The sequence below is a fragment of the Ambystoma mexicanum genome, chromosome 6q, assembly GCF_040938575.1.
Source record: "Ambystoma mexicanum isolate Mex_15411 chromosome 6q, UKY_AmexF1_1, whole genome shotgun sequence".
Classification (NCBI taxonomy): domain Eukaryota; kingdom Metazoa; phylum Chordata; class Amphibia; order Caudata; family Ambystomatidae; genus Ambystoma; species Ambystoma mexicanum.
Window position 1 is genome coordinate 168890190 of NC_090937.1, and position 21783 is coordinate 168911972.

At 46.0% G+C, this 21783-nt stretch overlaps 1 long non-coding RNA gene across 1 annotated transcript in view; it reads right to left on the minus strand.

Moving 5' to 3' along the window:
• The window catches only part of LOC138515481 (uncharacterized), a 143001-nt gene that overhangs the window by 100820 nt on the left and 20398 nt on the right, over positions 1 to 21783 (minus strand). The window lies entirely within an intron of this gene.

Sequence of the window (21783 nt, forward strand, 5' to 3'; positions counted from 1 at the left end):
TACCGCCCAACCGGTGATGAGGCCCTGAGTTTCCAAGGCAGAGGCAAGCTCAGTTTTCTACCCATCACCAAGGCACATTGGGGGTAACCTGCTGCTGGAACAAGACCTGGCTCTCTGCCAGTCCAATCACACTGCTGTCCAGGACCTCCTCATGGTGAAGGACTCCTGAAAGTGTGTTCCAGCCTGCCATGCATGGTCTACCTGAGTCGGATTTGCAGGACCTGAGAGCCAAGAAAGCCAGCATTCCTGTGTTTTCACGGTTGAACCAGTGCAAACCATGATTCAAGCCTGTTCAACACCATTGAACCACAATAACCCTACAGAGCTGCCTTTGGCACTCAACCAATCTTCAAGCCATTTTACTGCACTCTCAAGCCACTTTGCTACAGCAACGTGACAGCTGAGCATGTTGTTGCCTCAGCTCGAAGTCGAAGCTCATTGTTGCACTTGTCTCATTCAAACTCTTTTTAGAACCAATAGCATCTTTGTTGCCAATTTTCATTGACAGTCTAAATGACCCTGGTGGCCCATCAGACCATGACCATCAAACTCTCCATGAAACTGACCGACTCGAACTGCGCATTCAGTCATCAGCATCTTCACCAATGCCCCGAATGCCGATCCAACCCTTTTGAGCCTCACAATCCACACTTCCTCGATTGTCTCAATGAACTGGCTGTCTAGAACAGCACATCTAGTCACCAGCATTTCTGGGATCAAACCGACCATTGAACTGATCCTGTTGGCACTCATGTTCTGCATTTCTTCCTACGCCACTTCATACACAGCTTGACACCTGCCCCGTCAGGAACAATGTGACGGCCACATTCGAGCCTGCTTTAAACCACATGAACATCACCTAGAAGCCAAGTTGCCCATTGTTGAACTGCCAAGAACAGCAACATTTATTATTGAGTGACAACTGCCCCCTTGGTCCATTTGTGGGTCCTAGAGACTGGCTACGTTACCTTTAATCTCTCTTCCCACCAAAACATATACTATTTCAAATCATTGTGGTTATTTATGATTATCTATTGCCTTTCTCCCCATATTTCATTACCCAGAATGTTGTATCTTTGCATATTCTCTATTCTTTCCAAAGGTGCAGTGTTTTTCTATTAAGTTATTATTGCATATGGTCTATTGAGCTAAACCAATACTTGTAAAAACCTTGATTGAACATTGCCTTCATTTTGAACCATTATACTTTGATGTTTGGGTTGCTACTGGACCACATTCAGAGCCCTCTTCAGAGTATAGTCTGTCCTTGGGCCCATGTTGCCACAATAGGTGAAGGAGGTGCATCTTTAACTTGCTTGTTTCACCTTTATGATTCAGATCACTCCTGTTTTGTAGAATTATGAGTAGGCAGTTTAGCCACTACTCTACCTTGTTGTTACACTTCGGCAGAGAAAAACTTCCCTGCGGAGTAAGTCCCATTCAAAGGCTCCTTTGTGGAGCAGATACAGGTTGCCATTGCGCCTGTACAAGCTACGGTGGAACGCGTGTCAGCTGACAAGTCTCGTACGTGAAGGATGTACAACAAGGCATGCCCCCCTTATGGGTTTAAAACTGCCGTCTTCCAGAGGGCTTGTTGCTGCTAATTAGTGTTTCTTACTATTTGCGGTTACGTCCGTTTTCCTTCGTGAAATCTTGTCACGAAATCCCGACTTGATCTCCTGGTTTTCGGACCCACGCCCGAACTTTTGGATTGTTACGTCTCCTATTCCATTGGCACTTCTTATAGACCGCTACTGTATCGACCCGGACTGCCCCTGGACTGCCTTCTCTCCGTCCTTATCATTGTCCTGATCTTCTGGAATTTGACGCGGAACGTTATTTTGATTGTTCTTCCCTGCTCCTGCTGTCTTTGCAACTCATTCGGCAGCAGTTACTCGGAGCACCTCAGTTGCTCCAACCCTCGTTTGGGAAGCGTGTGTTTCAGGTAACCAACTGTGTTGTTTTCTGCTATTTCTGCCAGTGCCATCTTTGACTATTGTACCTCATTTACCTACTGCTCTGTTGGTATTCCTCTCTACTGGATTTGGGACATTCATTGAACTACAACACTCAACGAACTTATTTTCAAAGTGCATGTTGACGCTCTCCTGATCCTGCACCAACCCGGCTCTAGCGCGACCCTCGTGCCGCCCGGGTTAACTTCCCTGTACTAACTTACCTGTTTATTATTTTTTCCTGTCGTTTTTCTCCAATCCTGGAATTCGTTAACCCTTGAGAGTCCCACAATTCAGGTCTGTAGTTTTGGCTAAAAACTCTCTATAGGAAGAATCCATTAGATTAATTCACTCATTTGGGTTTAATTCTTTACTTGTAGGTCCATCCCAGGGAAAGTTCCACTCAATCTCTTCCTAGGTATTTCCTCTCCAATACTGTGCTTGATTGCCTACTTGTTTTATCAGCACTGTCTAATATCTTTGTATTCCTTTGCAGCATTGGTATTGGCAGTGTGTGTTCTCCCCGCTCTTTTATTCAACTGAAACCTCTGCCTGTTCCAATAGAAACAGCAGAGAGGTACGTTGTAAAGAAGAGCCCCTCTTTGAGGAAGCCTGAGTCTTGAACTCAGGGGAGCTGGATTTGGAGGCTGAATATCGATTCCTGTGTACATATCGTCTCCAAGGTCATCTATCTATCTTCCTGACCTGTTTACGGAGTGGTGAGTAACAGAATTAGCAGCCTAACAATGTCCACGGAGACCAGTGATGCGTTGAATCAGATCGTGCAAATGGTCACGGATCTACGAACCGACTTGACCAATGCACAAGAGTCAACGTATGGATGCTATCCAGGCCTTGGTAACTACCCCAGTTAGGCACTGGTGCTACTGCTTCGGGGTCCGGCTTTTCAGCTCCCACAGAGGAATTAAATCCTATCATGGTTACTACCCAGTTTCCTCTGGCTCCTCCTGAACGCTTCCTGGGTGATCCTAAACAATACAGGACCTTCATTAATCAGTGCAAGCAGCACTTCTTGTGTCGTCCTGCTTCATTCCCTACTTCCACGACTAAGGCGGCTTTTGTTTTGTCACATATGGGTGGCACCAATGCCACCTGGGCAAATCCATTGTTAGAATCAAATAGTCATGTTCTCTACAATTGCGATGCCCTTTTAGCTATGATGAGTAAAGTATTTGATACACATTATACTACTCAAGTTAGCGACTTGGAACTGTTGAAGCATCAACAAGGAAACAATTCTCTATTGGTTTATCTGGCTCGCTTTAATCAGCTGGCAGCGGAAATGGATTGGCCCAAAGAAAAGAAGACTGTAGTCTTCTATCAAGGTCTCTCGGACGAAATAAAGGACATTCTCTCCACTGTCCCAGTGGTTCCCACAGCATTCGGGGAAATGCTTGATTTAGTCCTTCAGATTGATGGCCGTAAAGCTGAAAGGCATGGAGCGAAGAAACCTGCTCTATTCGCCTCAGCCCCTGCGGATGCATCACCCTCAACACTTCCTGCACCAGAACCTCTGCAGATCGGTGTGGTTAGGGGTCCACTCACGCCTGCTCAAAGAGAATACCACAGATCGCACAATCTTTGCATCTATTGTGGGGCCACTGATCATCTGCTGCCTGAATGTCCCAAAAAACCTAAGAGAAAGGCGGGAAACGCCAAATCCCGACAGTAGATGGAGTCCCTATGTCAGGAGGACCACCTTTGGACTCTCAGATACAGAATCCGGTTCAGCTGGTCCGCCTTCCTGTTACATTTTCTTTGAACCAAGGCTGTTCGTTTCAGGCAATGGCAGTGATAGATTCGGGAGCAACCGGTAACTATGTTGACCAATGCTTTGCCTCTATGTCAGGCATACCGCTAATTCGCAAAACCGTACCTGAAACTGTTAATGTGCTGGACGGTTCGATCCTTGTCTCTGGAAAGGTAACTCATCAGACTGTTCCATTGCATATGAGCACTGATGAAGGCCATACAGAAGTGATATCATTTGATATTATCAAAGCTCCGGCCTACAAAGTCATCCTGGGTATTCCATGGCTGCAGTTCCACAACCCTGTCATTGATTAGTCGACTTATCAGATCCAGTTTCCTTCCAACGTCTGCAATAGTCAATGCACTTCCTTGCCTGGAATCAGCCAGGATAGCCCTGCCAGAGCACTGGTATCCTCTACCATGCATATTGGAGCAATATCAAACAACATCGTGTCCATGATTCCTTCTCATTATGCAAAATATTTGGACGTATTTGACAAAGGTATGGCAGAATCTCTACATCCACATCGGGCCTATGATTGTCCGATAGACTTGATACCAGGGATAAAGATACCTGCTGGAAGGGTGTATTCACTCACTCTCAAGGAAGATGCAGTACTCAAAGAGTACATAGATAAGGCTCTTGCCATGGGGTTTATTCGTTCTTCAAAATCCCCAGTTGCGTCCCTGCTCTTATTTGTTCAAAGAAAGAAGGGGATTTACGTCCCTGTATTGACTATCGCGCCTTGAATGCAGCTACCATAAAAAAACAGTACCCTCTTCCCCTGATCTCTGTTCTCCTTGATCAGTTGGGATCCTCAAAAATATTCACTAAACTCGATCTCAGAGGGGCCTACAATTTAATCCGTATGAGAAGAGGGGATGAGTGGAAAACAGCGTTCAAGACACGTTACGGTCTATTTGAGTACTTGGTGATGCCCTTTACGCTCTGTAACGCACCGGCCACCTTCCAGGCATTTATGAATGATATATTCCATGACATCCTTGATCAGTATGTGGTAGTTTACCTAGATGATATTCTGATTTATTTGCAAAACCAGACGGACCATTTACTACATGTCAAAACGGTGCTCCAACGGCTGAGGGATCACAATTTGTTCGTAAAAGCCGAAAAATGCATCTTTCACGCCTCAGAGGTGGAATTCTTGGGTTACGATCTCACTATCAGTGGGGTTCGTATGAGCCAATCTAAAATCAGTGCCATTTTGGAATGGCCAGAGCCCAAAACTGTCAAATCACTACAATCATTTCTGGGTTTCGCAAATTTTTATAGGCGTTTTATCAATGGCTTTTTGGAGATTTCTGCGCCTCTTACCTCTCTGACCAGTGCCAAGGTGCCATATGTATGGTCATCTCAAACCCAAAAGGCTTTTGACCAGTTAAAAGCCGCTTTCACTTCCGCCCCTGTCCTCAAACATCCCGATCCTGATCTCCCATTTTTTGTGGAGGCCGATGCCCCTGGTTATGCAGTTGGTGCTGTGTTGTCTCAACATTGTCCTCATTCCAGCGATATACATCCCGTTGCCTACTTCTCTCGCAAGTTGACACCTTACGAGAGGAATTATCCCATTACGGAACATGAACTCATAGCCATCAGAGACGCTTTTATGGAATAGAGACATCACCTCCTGGGGGCAAAACATCCTGTAACAGTATACTCGGATCACAGAAGCCTGTTAGCTTTCAAATCAATGAAATGTCCTTCTGCCAGGCAGGCGCGGTGGCACTTATTTTTTTTCACAATATCAGTTTATCACCTACCGTCCTGCCAAGGCCCAAGTGTCAGCCAACACACTCTCCCGCCTCCATGCGGGGAACCAGTTCTGGTGAAATGAAGCACTACCTTTCCTACTAAAGAGAGTTGTTTGTGGATGTTCTGTTCAACCGTCTTTACGTTCAATCATCGTTGATTGGGTCTCAACCCAGTCAACGGAAATTGCTGATTTCAACCTGGAACTAGTTCAAGGTTTGCCATTCATTCAAGGACGCGTGTTTGTTCCACCAGGCCAGGCCCGGACCTTGGCTCCCCAGTGGTCCCATGATTCTTTGGTTGCAGCACATCCAGGAAGTCAGAAAACCCTCGAGGCATTACGTTGTTGGGCTTGGTGGCTTTCCATGGCACGCGACGTAAAGGATTACATCCTAACCTGTCCCATTTGCACCCAATGTAAGACCTCCAGAGCCAAACCTGTGGGTTTGTTACAGACTCTGCCAATCCCATACAAACCTCGGCAGATGGTGTCGATGGATTTCATTGTTGACTGGCCTGACATTCAGGGACACAACACCATTTGGGTGATTGTGGACTACTTCACAAAATATGCTTTGTTCATTCCTTGTTCCGGTTTGCCGTCAGCTCCCGGTCTGGCTAGATTGTTCATGACGAACATATTTTGTTTCTTTGGCTTGCCATTTATCATTGTTTCCGATCGTGGGACGCAATTTACCTCAAGCTTCTGGAAGACTCTTATGGCTTCCCTAGGTATTTAGGATAGGTATTCCTCTGCATACCATCCTCAGACTGATGGGCAGACTGAAAGAACCAATGCTACAATCGAACAGTTCCTACGCTGCTTATGTCTTCAGTTTCAACAGTCATGGTTCACTTCATTGCCTTATGCCGAGTTTGCATACAATAATTCTATGCATACGTCCACGGGGGTGTCTCCCTTCTTTGCCCTGTATGGTTGCCCCCTAGGGCAGTCCCACTTGATCCGACCTTGCCGGATACCAACCTGGCCGCAAGAGATTGCGTAAGAGATCTGGACAAAGTTCATCGGGATGTTCGCTGTCACTTGCTTCGGGAACAAGATCGTGCAAAGAAGTACGCAGATGTTCATCGTTCGCCGGCACCTGTCTATCGGATTGACATGAAGGTGTGGTTGTCATCCCATAACTTACGGATTGCTGGTAAACGCTCTCTTCTGCCTAAATTTGTGGGGCCATTTACCATTTCTGATGTTATTAACCCAGCAGCGGTCAAGTTGTCATTGCCACGTTCTTGGCGCATTCACCCAGTCCTTCACGTCTCCCTAATCAAACCTTTTGTCCGGTCTACTCGTCTACCGACGCGTCCTTCACCGGTTTTGGTGGACAGCGAAGAGGAGTACGAGGTCTCATGCATTTTGTACTGCAAAGTCTCTAAGGGTACGGTGTTCTATCTGGTGGATTGGAAGGGTTTCGGGCCTGAGGATCATACCTGGGAACCTTTGTGCAACTTGCATTGCCCTGATCTTTTGAAAGATTTCCATTCCGTCCATGGCACCTGTACAAGCTATGGTGGAACCCGTGTCAGCTGACACGTCTCGTACGTGAAGGATGTACAAGGCACCCCCTCTTACGGGTTTAAAACTGCCATCCTCCAGAGGGATTGTTGCTGCTAATTAGTGTTTCTTACTATTTACGGTTACGTCCGTTTTCCTTTGTGAAATCTTGTCACGAAATCCCGACTTGATCTCCTGGTTCCGACCCACGCCCGAACTTTTGGATTGTTACGTCTCCTATTCCATTGGTACTTCTTATAGACCGCTATGGTATCGACCCGGACTGCCCCTGCACTGCCTTCTCTCCGTCCTTATAATTGTCGTGATCTTCTGGTATTTGACATGGGACGTTATTTGGATTGTCCTTCCCTGCTCCTGCTGTCTTTGCAACGCATTCGGCAGCGGTTACTCGGAACACCTCAGTTGCTCCAACCCTCGTTTGGGAAGCGTGTGTTTCAGGTAACCAACTGTGTTGTTTTCTGCTATTTCTGCCAGCGCCATCTTTGACTATTGTACCTCATTTACCTACTGCTCTGTTGGTATTCCTCTCTACTGGATGTGGGACATTCATTGAACTACAACACTCAACGAGCTTATTTTCAAAGTGCATATTGACGCTCTCCTGATCCTGCACCAACCCGGCTCTAGCGCGACCCTTGTGCCGCCCGGGTTAACTTCCCTGTACTAACTTACCTGTTTATTATTTTTTCCTGTCGTTTTTCTCCAATCCTGGAATTCCTTAACCTTTGAGAGTTCCACAATTCTGGTCTGTAGTTTTGTCTAAAAACTCTCTATATGAAGATAGGAAGAATCCATTAGATTAATTCACTCATTTTGGTTTAATTCTTTACTTGTAGGTCCATCCCGGGGAAAGTTCCACTCCAATCCCTGTCTAGGTATTTCCTGTCTAATACTGTGCTTGATTGCTTACTTGTTTTCTCAGCACTGTCTAATATCTTTGTATTCCTTTGCAGCATTGGTATTGGCGGTGTGTGTTCTCCCCACTCTTTTATTCAACTGACACCTCTGCCTGTTCCAATAGAAACAGCAGAGAGGTACGTTGTAAAGAAGAGCCCCTCTTTGAGGAAGCCTGAGTCTTGTACTCAGGGGAGCTGGAATTGGAGGTTGAATATCGATTCCTGTGTACATATCGTCTCCAAGGTCATCTATCTATCTTCCTGACCTGTTTACGGAGTGGTGAGTGACACTTGTACTCCTGGAGGGCATAAGTAATGTTGTCACAGCAGCCTGCTTCCACTATGCTAGATTCAGGAGCCATGGATAAATACATGGACATTTCACTTGCCAAAGAAATGGGTATTCCCTTAGTGCCACAAATGGGGCCACAAACCAGTGCAGGCCTTTGATGGGATCACTTTGAGGTATAGTTCAGGTGCTGAATAGACTCTGGAATTCCTAATGACATCCTACCAGGAGTATCAAGAGAGAGTCACCTCTGATGTCATTGGAGCTCTGCATTTTGTTTTTATCCTAGAAGTTGCTTGGTTCCAGCTTCATTAGTTTGTCATTGATTGATTGGGTATGAAGGCATGGTTTCCCCTCTGAGTACTGTGCAACATGCTGTCTTGGATCTTTATTGACTCTGGAATAATTTTATCAAGCACTATTTTCAGCATATCAGGAGGGGGTTGAGGTTACTCAGGATTTGCCTATGACCAACCCAATAAAGCTGTGTCCAACAAGAAATAATCTAAACACCTACTGCCCCATAGATCATTTGACTGCCCTGTTGACCAGTTAGATGGAACTCAAATTCCTTGTGGGTAGGTCGGTTTGTTAACACAGTGAAAGGACAAATTATTGAAGGAATCCCTGGTCTCAAAACGTAAGAATGGTCCAACTGCCAAATCATGGCCTCCAGTAGCTTCACCTCTCCTTTCCATCCCTAGGAAGAAGGTGTATCTGTGCTCTTGCATCCATGATAGGGCTCAAAATCTGAAACAAGCCATGATACCTGGCATCTCTTACCTAAATTCTTTTGGACGAAAAACAATAGGTAGTCATCTGTATAAAGCTCAAAGCTCAGTCTTTGAGGTGCCTATAATTTAGGCCATATTGTTAAACGGGAAATCATATTGTGCCTCCTTTTGATTTATATTGGCCTAAGCCTAGTCACTCTGCGAAGAAAACCGCATTGCAAAGTTCCGATTTTGGATCGACTTCGCCACCATTTTAGAATCATCCACCATTTTGATTTCTTTTCGTATATTCTCTGTTCTAAAATGGTGGACTGTGTTTTCAACTTGCAACCAAGCCTGTCAACCTTTGAGTTCTGTTAATGTTTAGGTTGACCAAGAGCCGACTGTTTGGACTATGCAATGAGGTCTTGTACTGAGCATGAACTGTTGTCCCAGGATTGCCTGTGCTCGCAAGACTAATCCACGAATACAAGTCTGGGACAATGCAGAGTAAACGCCAAGCGTGGACACAGACCGAACTCAATTGTAACATAGTTGTAAAAGATGTTTGTTGTAGAATTTGAGAGCATACGTTGTCATTGTATCACTGTGGAAATGCATACTCATGTAATCCATATGCATTTTATTGTATAAGCTGCATGTGAACTCGGAACAAACTCTAGACCGCAGATTATTAATGTATAAAGGGGCTGGACAATATTGTTAGAAATGTATAAAAGTATGAATGTTCAGATGTCCAGCACTCTCTCTCCTCTCGCTGATGGGCTGGTACTCATTGCGTTGAGAGCCAGATAGCTATCTGTTTCTATGTTTCTTTATAAACTGTACAGTAGAATAAAGATCTGTGAATCTTTATAGCCCGTGTTTGGTGTATTTCCTTTTGTGGTACTCAGCCTCGATATTTCCATGTTTTTACAATATGAGAGAGCCTTATGAATGAAAGACAGCATTCTAGGCTGTGCATGGGTTCTATCAGTATCTGGCCATGCCCGCTGTCCTTTGGAATGCTCTGGCATACTTTATGATGTGTTCTCGGATATTTTTCATTGTTTTCTTCAAAATATCCTTGTGGCACTGCTTTGCTTCAGCTACAATTATAACATGTACATATTGTATTGCAGAACTCAGAGAGTCTGCCTTGTTTGCTAAACTAGAGAAGTCACAATTCCTTTTAGCCATGATTGTATTCCAACACCAGAAGGAATCATGATAAGACTCCATAGGGTGATGGGAGTGTTGGACTGTCCTTGGTCCACAAGTGTGTTATTTGTGCCTTTTCCACTAGCATGAAACTATTGACAAACTCCATGCACCCAACAGGCCTATACAATGGTTGGATATGGAGCAAAAGTCCTTTGATACTTAGAAAAGAGTTTTGACCACAGTCCTTGTTCTCCAACAGCCTAATCACCAACAATTGCTTATCGTTGAGGCAGAAGGCTCTACTGTAGTGATAGGAGCTGGTTTATTCAGGCAGTGTCCCACTTCAAAGCAATCACATTCTGTTACATTATTTTCTGGTAAATTGACACTGGCAGTACAGAACTAACCGATCCTTAAGTGTTGGTCGTAAAAGACGCATTTAAGGAGTGTGACTTTACGATCTCTTGGGGTTCAGCACAAGGTGACAGTTCATACAGACCACTGGAACCTTTAATACATCACCTCTGTTCAGTGTAACAATGCTCGACAGATACATTGGCATTTGTTCTTTGCTCTGGTTGGCTTTGTCATCACATGTCACATGATATGATGGATTCATTATCCTGATCACCAGAATCCACTATGACCGAGGGAATAGAGGATCATGTAATGTTCCACATTCCTTTCTTCTCATTTCTACTTCCTCTCCATTCCTCTTAGAGGGGACTCTGGTTAGTCTCCAGCACATTGGGAAGAGGTTGAAGCATTCAAAGCTACTTGCATTGACGCTCCATACAGCCACAAATGATAATAATGATAATCACATGATGTCACAAGATTCTTTAGTCATGCCACAATTCTAAAGTGGTTGGCCATGCCACCCGGAAAAATACTCTGGAATCATTAAACCATTGGTGCTGATGACCACACATACAGAATGATGTCACAGATTATGTGTTAGCATGCCCCATGTGTGCCTTGTTTAATAACACGAAATAAAAGCTGAGAGGCCTGCTATAAAAGGTGCCTGTGATGCACAAATCATAGTTTATAATCTCAATGATTTTAACATATGAACCACCCAACATCTATGTGGTGGACAATATATGGCTGATGACAGGTGCCTTCAACAAAATGATAAACGGTATCCCTGGTAACAGAATACCTTCAGCCCCAGATTTGGTGACTTGTGTTTTCAGCAGGTTTTCTGTTTGTTGTGGAAAAGATGCAGGTGCAGTGTCACAAACGAAAAGGAAGTACGGGTTGCGTGAGCAGTATTAAAGTGATCAACTTTGCCTTTCAGATTGCCTAGTTTCAGGTCTGGGGGCCACATATATTGCATTCTCGCCATTTTATTACATAGGTTTAGGCCTCATGAGTAGTTAATTGCATTTGCACTATGCTTCCTTGCATTTTCAGGCTTTGTGTTCATTGGATAGAACTGAGGCCCAGTTAAGGTCTAGTGCACACCACTGTCTTGCCATTTACTCAATTTGATCTTATTCCTGTGGCAATCCAAGAGAACCTTTATTGGTTGCCATTTTCACTGATGGATGCAGGCACAGCAAATATGAGTCATTGTTTAAGAATTAGGCCAAGGTTGAATTTCCCATGAAAATCTTTGCCCAGAAACTTAATTATACAATAGAATAACACTAGTGCGCAATGGGCTGATGGTTTGCGTCCTTGACATGCTCAGACACAGATATGATGGCACCAAGGACAAGCTGTTAGCACACAAAACCGAAGCAGTAGCTAAATCATTATTTTATAAAGGATTTCTTTGTGAACTGTTATTGTGTTCCCTAGTCCTCACCCTCACTGAAGAACACCCTATCCCTCTATGGTGTTCTAAACCAAGAATGTGCCGGGGTACCGCCTGTCTGACAGAATAGGGAGTGAGGTGAACTTACCCTTATACTACTAACTACTGCTAGTCATGTGGACTGCTCTACCAACTCTTCAGTTATGGGACAGGTTCCCAGATTGATTTTAATAAGACATTATTCTCATTGTTGTATCAAGGTAAGTTCACCTCTCTCCTTATTCTGTTAGACAGGCGGTACCCCAGTGCATTCTGGAGTTAAAACACCATAGAGGGACAGGGTGTTCTTCAGTGAGGGTGAGGACTAGGAAACACAATAACAGTTCACAAAGAAATCCTTTATAAAATAATGATTTTGCTCCAGTTTCTGTTTTGTGTGCTAATGTTATGTTAATATAACAGAAGGACTCATTCCCCCATATCAGGCGTATACAGCAAAAAACCCTGAGTTTGTTGGACCAAGGACAATCTGCCATGGGAAAGAGAGCTGCTGGAGAATATGGCAGTGAAACTAAGATAGCTAGGTGGCTGGTCACATGGGATGAAGCTTTCACTATATCTAGTTTATTTGATGGGGCGGTTTTTTTCTCTCCACGGACTGCTTAGTTGGGACTCAGAAAGTGGGTTGCACATCTGATGTCACGTGTTGTACTAACCAATGTTTTTTGATGGCTTATATTTTGATATTCATATTGCACACATTCTTTTCTTTTATGTTCCATTCTGGCACTATACATAAAGATGCACATTTGGATTTTATGTCAGATTAGTATGTTCTTTTATTGTATTGCTGTATGCGATTTCTTTCTTGTATCAAAAAACCAAACACAATTAAAAGAATAGGCAAAATATACATACCAATTAGAAATAGGAAAATGTTCTAACCAATCCGAATTGGGCAATTTCTCCTGACTTAGGTTTTGTATAGGTAGGAGCCAATCAAATGCTTAGTATGTAGTTATTAAATAATGTTTAGATTATACACACATTCATTCTAATTTTGTGTTTTTTTCTTTAGATACTACTGTTTGATGTGGGTGTTTACTAGAGCTTCAGTCCTCCTGTCTAATGAGACTGGCTTCTTGTTTGTACTTCTATTTGAATTAAACCTGTGTTTTCTCACAACTTATGTGTCTCATCATTGTTCCCTGGAAATTACTAAGGTTGGGGGGAAGACCAGACACGTGGCTCAGGCTGTACTATCGCAAAGTTTAAGTTATAGATGAACAAAACGCTGCAAGTAATTGGCTCATCTAGGGAAGAGCTCACAATAAATATGGCTAAAGTTATGAAAAAGCCATTTAAATATGACTGGGCAGAAACCACTGTTGTACACATACTCTCTATATGGAGAGTATGCAAAGTTCCATACAAGAAGGGAGGAGATCTCAAAATACATTTGTATCTTCCCATGCCCTAAAATGCGTGCTATGTACCTGTGATTCCGATTTAACCAACTGCCCACGCTAGAGAGGCTGAGCAAGTGGGAACATTTGCTGGGGAACCTCAACACAGTTTTTGTAGGAATAGTTCTGTTAGGGAAACCTCGAAACAGGACAGAAAACAACATTTTGGGATATCATCGGTGAGTGATGCCGTGTGGGCCAGTTTGATGGGGGGGCAACGGCAAAGTTTGATTCTCACATTGTGTGGCTTTTTGGTTACACTATTGACCAAAACGGAAGCTTTAAGAATTACCACAAACACAATGGGCCTCATTATGAGATTCGCAGTAAAAACCAAACCTTACCGCATGGCCGATTACGAGAATGCGTGCACGCGCGTATCCGCATGCCGGTAATGTCCGTACTGGCATGCCGTTAACGACCCTCAAAACCCTGTTAGCCGCATCATGCAATGGGCTGACACTTCCTCCGCCTCCGTCCATCCCTAAATAACGGGCACCAGCAATAACGGGTCTGGCAATGCCGGGCCTGGCAATACCGGAACCGGAAGTAACGCCATTGCGCCAGAACGGGAAATGCAACAGCGGCCATCTTGAAAAGCACAATCCATTGCAATCCTCCACACACAGGACATGGACCCCCAAACCACCACATACATCTCCACCAGAATGCCAAAGGCTATCAAGAAAGGTGCCTCCCGTTAGTGCAATGTGCACTTTTCTGAAGATTCATTGAATATATTGGCCAGCACTTTGACCCAGAATGCTGATGTGGTTTTTGCAGCAGACCTCAGCCGGCCTGCACAAATCAAGAAAAATGAGATATGAGAGGAAGTGGCCAGAAAGGTCAGTACCGTCAGCACCACCGCCCGCATGGTTAAAGACGCGAAGAAGCGGTGGGATGACCTACGGCTGCGTGTGAGGAACATACTATCCACTAATCGAAGCCAGGGTCTAGCAACAGGCGGTGGGGCCCACTCCCCCATCAAGCTCACCAGATGGGAGGAGACATGCACCAGTACTATCGGCATGGAGGGCATCGAAGGAGTCCGGGATATGGAGTGTTGAGTACCGTCATTGGCAGATGGAGGTGAGGGACCACACCAACCATAGGAAACCAAAGCATGATGATGGCCTACAAATGTGATAGTGACATAAGGCAATGCATGGGCCATCACACACACATGGACACATCTCTGTCCAGATGCTGTCCCCAGCACTGTCACATCAACATGCATGCAGCATGCCAATGCCATACCTGAAACACACCCCACAAACAGCTAAAGAGCATGTGTCACACTGCATGCAGTCCACAACACAAAGGCATGTCACACATCATACACCACCTTACACATGTGAGAACCTGACGTATGCCTGAATAACCCCCCCCCATATAGCAAGCAACCTGTATGCCACAACTCCAAGATAGCAATTCATCACATGGGTACAACTGCACCAATACCAATGTATGCATGATGCATGTACAACCATCACTTATGCCGTGCCTCTCTCGGTCCCTGTTAAGATGGATTTATGAACTCTGTCCTGGAGGGGCAGAGGTTCAGAAGGCCAGCCTAGTTTCTTGGAACAGGGTAACCTCTGGACAAGCCAGACCAATCAAGGTAGCGATCGCTCCGGTCAAGACTAGGTCTCAAGAGGGGTGAGGGTGACTGAAAGCCCGCAATGAGCACACAAAGCAAGGACACTTACAAATTACTCCAAGCAGGTGTTATATTAAAAATATAGACACATTCATTACAAGGCCTTTGTAACATTGACCGTATCAAGAAATCAAAATAAAACTCAAGTAAACCAACACATCACAATCAAATACAATATATATACAATTACCAACGAGTCTAACGAGTTATATGCACGAAATGTGCAGACCACCTAGATGGGGAGGAAAACAGGCAGTGCAAATAATAGTTAGACCCAGTCCGCCTTCAGAGGCACCTAACTAGAAGGAAGTCCAAGCCCTACGACGAGTGGAGCGTTGTGCTCAAAAGTACCTGCACACGCGGGTGCCAACTGGCAAAGGGGAGTCTCCTCGAGGGAATCAGGCAGTTCAGTTTGGTGAACAAATGAAGATGAACAGAGCTCCGCGACTCAAGCGCAGCCTCCACTGTGGGCAGAAGCAGATCGCGAGTACGGAAAGGCGTGCTGTTTGACACAGCGGGGAAAAGCTATGGGCTACTGCAGGAGGGCGACCAGTTCCTAGCAATGCTACTCACCTGTCCCCGATGCAGGCAGACCCAGGCTTCTCCGTGTCAGTTTAGTGCTGGCAGGTTCAGATACGAGCAGGGGACGTCTCGGCGTCGTGTAGATTCCACAGCAGCAGAAGTTAGAGTTGAGGATGTCCCAAACGCAGTGAACCCACACAGTTTGTTACCACAGCAGGGCAACGGAGCAGCCGTGTGTATTTCAGCCCAATGTACACTGCTCACTTCAGACCTGGGAATGCCAAGTGTACGAATCGTGTGAGAGTGGCAAGGACTCGTAATACAGCAGCAACCTGACGGCGGTTACAGAGCAAGACTACTGGGTAGGCTGGTCAGTCCACTGGATGGCCCAGAGACACTTCCGAAGGCTTACGTGCAGGAGATGGTGAAGATGCCGCGAATAGTTGTTCCCACTTTTCCAAAGGGTCGAAGTACCAGTACAGGCCTTCTCGTTCGATCAGAGGTAGAAAGGGTTTCACAAAGCGACAGCAGTGCAGGGGAGCAGTCCTTCAGCGGGTCACCAGTGATTCCTCAGTTCAGCCTCGTAGTTGCAGGATACTTGGCTCCTGTATTCCTTCGTTCGTGAGAACTCAGGAGATCAACATGGTAGTGGTGTTTCCAGCCTCCTCTTATCCACGGTTCCCTTTGCGCCAAAACGGAGGGGACCCAATGGGAGATCTGCTCACAAAACACTCACACCATACGTGGACCTATCATGGACCACGGTGGTCCCAGGCATTCATGACACACTAGACTCTCTGGCACCCAGGATGTGTGTTGGGACCAGACATCCCAGCCCACATCCTGGAGGCACACACAAGGCCTGTAGAAGCCCGCGAAAGCATCTGTGTTTCGCGGGAAAGTACATGCCCAAATAAGGAAGACCCTGGGTCGGCTCGACCTGGGGAAGGTGAAGGGGGCAAGAAGGTCAGCGGACAGGACAAAGAGTCTTGTGGTCTGGCCATATTGGAAGCCAGGCCACCATTTTGGGCTAAGCACGAGAAACGCGCGTAAACAGCCAAAAGGAGCTCAAAACACAAAGAAACGATCGCTGCCACCAGTCCCGTCCGTGATTCACTTGCACCGTTCATTAACAATCCAAAGAGAGTGTCTAGGGCCTGTAGAAGACTAGAGACCGAAGAGAGCAGTAACTTAGCTTACAGTGCCCTCTTGTGTCATGTTGCGCGAAAGCTGCAACATGATCAAAGAACTACGGAAAACAACGTTTCCCGGTACTGACTGTTTTAAGGGCATGTCAGTTTCCCCGTAAGAATGGAGCAAAAGCCCAGAGGAGTGCGGCAGAAGGCTGCACTTCTCTGGCAAAGTCTACATCATGGTGAAAACAACAGCAAAAAGTTTAGGGGTTGCCACATGGAAGGAAAATTACCCACAATTAAGAAATCTTTCCTAACACTCGCCCCTCCCACACTATGGACAGGGGGAACTAATCCACCCCTGGAAGAGTCTCTTGTTCAAGTTGGTTAAACATTCTGGACAACCCATCAGCATTGCTATGTTGGACACCTGGCCTATGCTCAATAGTGAAGTCAAAGCCTTGTAGACTTATGGACCACCTAAGCAACTTTGGATTCTCTCCCTTCATGTTCATTAGCCACTTTAAGGGCTTATGGTCAGTTTGCACAGTGAAGTGGGTCCCATAGAGGTAGGGCCTCAGCTTCCGTAGGGCCCACACAACAGAGAAACATTCTTTCTCCACTGTGGACCATCTGAGCTCTCTGTCCTTAAACTGGAGACTAATAAAACCAATAGGGTGTTCCTTACCCTTCTCATCTACTTGTGATAGTACAGCTCCTATCCCAGTGTCAGAAGCGTCCGTCTGCACAATAAAAGGTCTTTGATAATCAGGGGCCCTAAGGACAGGGACCCGGCACAAGGAGTCTTTTAAGCCGTTGAAGGCCTTCTCACACTCGTCGGTCCAAGTTACCTTCTTGGGTTTCTTCGGAGTGGTGAGGGCAGTCAGTGGGGCAGCTATGGTGCCATAGTCTGCCATGAAGTTGCGGTAATTCCCCGTGAGTCCTAAGAAGGCTCTCAGTTGGGTCTGTGTAGTGGGGGTAGGCCAGTCTTGTACTGCTTGTACTTTACTGGGAAGAGGCTATATCCTCCCTCCACCTACTTCATGTCCAAGGGAAACCACTGAGCCTTGTCCAATCTGGCATTTACTAGCCTTTATGGTCAAGTGTGCTTTCTGAAGAGCCTGTAGCACAATCCCGAGGTGTTTCACATGGTCTTCCCAGGTGGCACTGAAAACTGCTATATCAGCCAGATATGCAAGACAGAATTCGTCCAACCTATTCAACACATGATTCACAAGCCTCTGGAAAGTGACAGGTGCATTTTTCAACCCGAACAGCATTACCCTGAATTGGTAAAGACCGTCTGGAGTAGAAAACGCGTCTTCTCCTTGGCATGTTCTGCTAAAGCTATTTGCCAATAGCCAGCACTGAGGTCAAACTTGCTGAGGTACTTGGAGGCACCCAAGGTATCCAACAGCTCATCTGTTCGAGGCAAGGGGTGTGCATCTGTCTTGGTGACAGCATTCAGAGCCCTGTAATCCACGCAGAACCTCAGTTCAGAAGTGCCTGCCTTTGGAACCAAAACCACAGGGCTGGACCAAGGACTACTAGAGGGTTCAATCACCCCAAGGTCTAACACCTTGTTGACCTCGGTCTTAATGTAAGACCGTACTTTGTCTGACATCCTGTATCCCCTACTTTTGGTAGTTACCCTGTCTCCTGTGTCTATGTTATGTTTGCACCAAGGTGTCAAACCAGGTGACTGTGAAAACAGGGGGGAAAACTGCCTAAACAAACTTTTCACCTCATCCTGCTGATCAGAAGTCAGGTGAAGGGCCACTCGGACACCCTCAAAGGAGCTATCTGAAGGACCGCATTGGAACAGGTCGGGGAGAGGTTCAGACTCCTCTTCCTCAACATCTGAAGCAAGTAGCAGTGCTGCGATTTCGGCTCTTGGGACAAAAGCCTTCAGCCTATTTACGTGGAACACTTTTGGAGCCTGTCCAGGCCTTCCAAGGTCCACTAAATAGTTAACCTCACCCAGGGGCTCCACCACTGTGTAAGGGCCTGATCATTTGTCCTGTAAAGCTCGAGGCCTTATGGGATTCATGATCAGGACTTGCTGACCAGGTGTAAAGTTGATGAGGGAAGCTTTCTTGTCGTACCAATGTTTCACCAGCGCTTGTCCTGCCTTCAATTTATCACTAGCCAAGCCCATCAGAAGTACCATCCATTTTCTGAGCCCCAGCACATAATCTACTACGTTGGTAGTAACAGGGGGAGTGGGCATCTCCCATCGCTCTTTGACTATGGCTAAGGGTCCCCGCACAGGATGACCAAACAGAAGTTCGAAGGGGCTGAAGCCAACACCCTCCTGCGGTACCTCTTGGTAGGCAAACAGTAAGCATGGTAAAAGAAGATCCCATTTTCTTCTCAGAGGTTCTTCCAGAGCCCCAATCAGCCTCTTTAACTTTCTGTTGAAACGTTCCATCAGACCAATGGTCTGGGGGTGGTATGCAGAAGAGAACTTATAGGTGACCCCACATTCTTTCCACATAGCCTGCATATACTTTGACATAAAGTTGCTGCCTCTGTCAGACACAACTTCTTTAGGGAAGCCAACCTTAGTAAAGATGACAAGTAACGCTTTTGCAACTGACTTGGCAGTTACGGTTTTCAATGGGATAGCCTCAGGATATCTGGTAGCATAGTCGACTAGCACCAAGATAAACCTATTGCCTGAGGATGTCTGCGGGTCAAGGGGACCAACAATGTCGATCCCTACCCTTTCGAATGGTGTTCCCACAACTGGGAGTGGTACCAATGGAGCTTGGATTGTTGAGCCACTCTTACCAGATAACTGGCAGGAGGCACCACTCCTGCAGTGACTTTCTACTTGCACCCCCATCTTGGGCCAGTAGAAGTGCATGGATAACCTTTGCTTGGTCCTCTGAAGTGACCAGCAAGGGGCACTTCATGCGCCAGCTGCAGGAGGAAGGGTCTTACAGCAAGGGGAACCACCAACCTCCTATGGGCTCCTTCTGTAGACTATGTGGGCTCACTATACAGGAGTCCACCTTCCCAATAAATCTGATGCGTCCAGGAGGTTCACCCTCAAGCTGGGAGCAGGCCTGTCTCCTTAGGCCTTCCAGAGATGGGCACTCATGTTGGCCTTTACTGAATTCTTCCCTGTCAGGACCACCTTCTACTAACAAGTCTTTTAGTTCAGGATGGTCGTTGGGGTCAAATACTTCAGGCATCGCCACCTCCTCTTCAGGCCCGGGCGATTGACCAACTTCCTCCACCGCAGTGGTAGGCGAGTTCGGGGGAATGTTCTCTTTCCCTCGTCTTGACTTTCTTACTCCTTTCACCTTGGGTTTCCCCTTCGGCTGGGGCGGCGTATTGGTCTTGGCCAATGCTGCCCGTGTTTGAGACCGTGTGCAGGGTCTGTCGGCAGTGTCTCCTACGAGCCCTAAAGCCCTGAGATCGTTGCCTAACAAGACCTTTCCTGGGACGTTTCTCTGAATGCTCACTGGAATCCTGACTGCTGTACCATTTAAAGTAAGATTTACAGGTATTACTGGAAACATGCAAGGTGGGCCATCAGCCAACTTAGTGGGCATCAGAGTAGCTCTGACAACCTCCTCTGAGTCTACCAAGGTAGAATCCACTACAGTTCGACTGCACCCACTATCCCTAAGAGCTGGAGTATCTACTCCATTGATCAGCACACTGTCTTTAAAGTAGTGCTTGGTATTATCTGGAATCCTAGCATAAGCCTCTGCGACTTTAGGCTCCCAGGAACCCAGGGAAACTAAAACTACCTCAGCTTCTATCCCGCTGGGGAAGGAGTCTGAGGAGAAGTATGTTCCTGTAATCTCTTCTTCCTCATAGGAGGAGAAGGTCAGATTAGCGGAGTGGACCCCCAAAGGTTTAACCTTACACCGGGGATCCCCCTTCACGTGGTCAGTTGCTCCACAAGCAAAACAAGATCCATTGGGACTGTTCACATAGGGAGGCTTATTGTAACCAGAGTTCTGTTTCGGAGGCTGACCTCCACTACCCTGTGAGTTCTCTTGTGTCTTACCCTTATTTTTCTTTTTGTGGCCCTTTTGAGAAGACGATTTATCAGATTATCCAACCTCCTTATCTTTGGACTTTTTCCCCTACTCCTGCTTACCAGGATGAGTTTTGTCCTTATGGGACACTCTATGTGACACCCATAAATCTGCGGCAATGGCAAGCTTCTTAGGATCTATCTCCTTCGAATCGGCCAAATGCTGCTTAAGCTCCGGGGAAGAAGATGCAAAAATATGTTCCAGCATTACAAGACTTATCATGCCTTCAAAGGTAGAAACCTTATAACCTTTGACCCAGCCAGTCAAGTTTTTTAAGGATTCGGTTACATAAGATACCCAAGTACCACCTTCTTTTTTCTTATACTCTCTGAATCGTTTTAAATATTGGGCAGGAGTCTTTCCAAACTTTAAAATGAGAGTTTGCTTTAACATTGCAAAATCCGCTCGCTCAGCCTTCGACATTTCCATAATGGCACTACAGCCAGAATGGAGCAGTCTGCTGAGTAACCAGGCAATTTTATCAACATTGTCAACTTGTTGAACTTCACATGCATACTCAAACGTATTCAGCCAGTCCATAATGTCATTCTTTTCCTCATACACACTGAGCAGATCTTTTGGAAACCGTGGATGAGAGGAGGCCCCAGACCCATGTCCAGGACCCTTGGATCCATTTGCAACCTGAAGCTTGGCCAGTTCCAACTGGTGATCCCTGTCTTTCTGTTTTTCTGCCTGTTTGATTTTTAGCTTGGCCATACTGAAATCAAGCTCCTTCTGCCTAAACAGCAGCTCTTGCTTCTGGAATTCAAGCATGGCCTCCCCATCAACACTGGCAGAGGAAACATTAGACATCTCATCCTCCCTGTCCTTGTGGTTGCGGTGGACAAGTGCAGCGGCAGAACCGTCAGTTCTACCAGTGAGAGAAGCCCCACCTCCTTCCGCACTGTCCTCAGAAGTTATAGCGTCAAGCTGCGCTTCTTGCCATGCCACGATTCTTTGGATCATATCCAATTTGGTGCCTTGAGAGGAGACACCTCTCTCCGCACACATCTTTTTCAATGTTTCGGATTTAGAAGCATTTAAAGTTAACAAGGTATTTGTTTCCATACTGATAGATAGGACT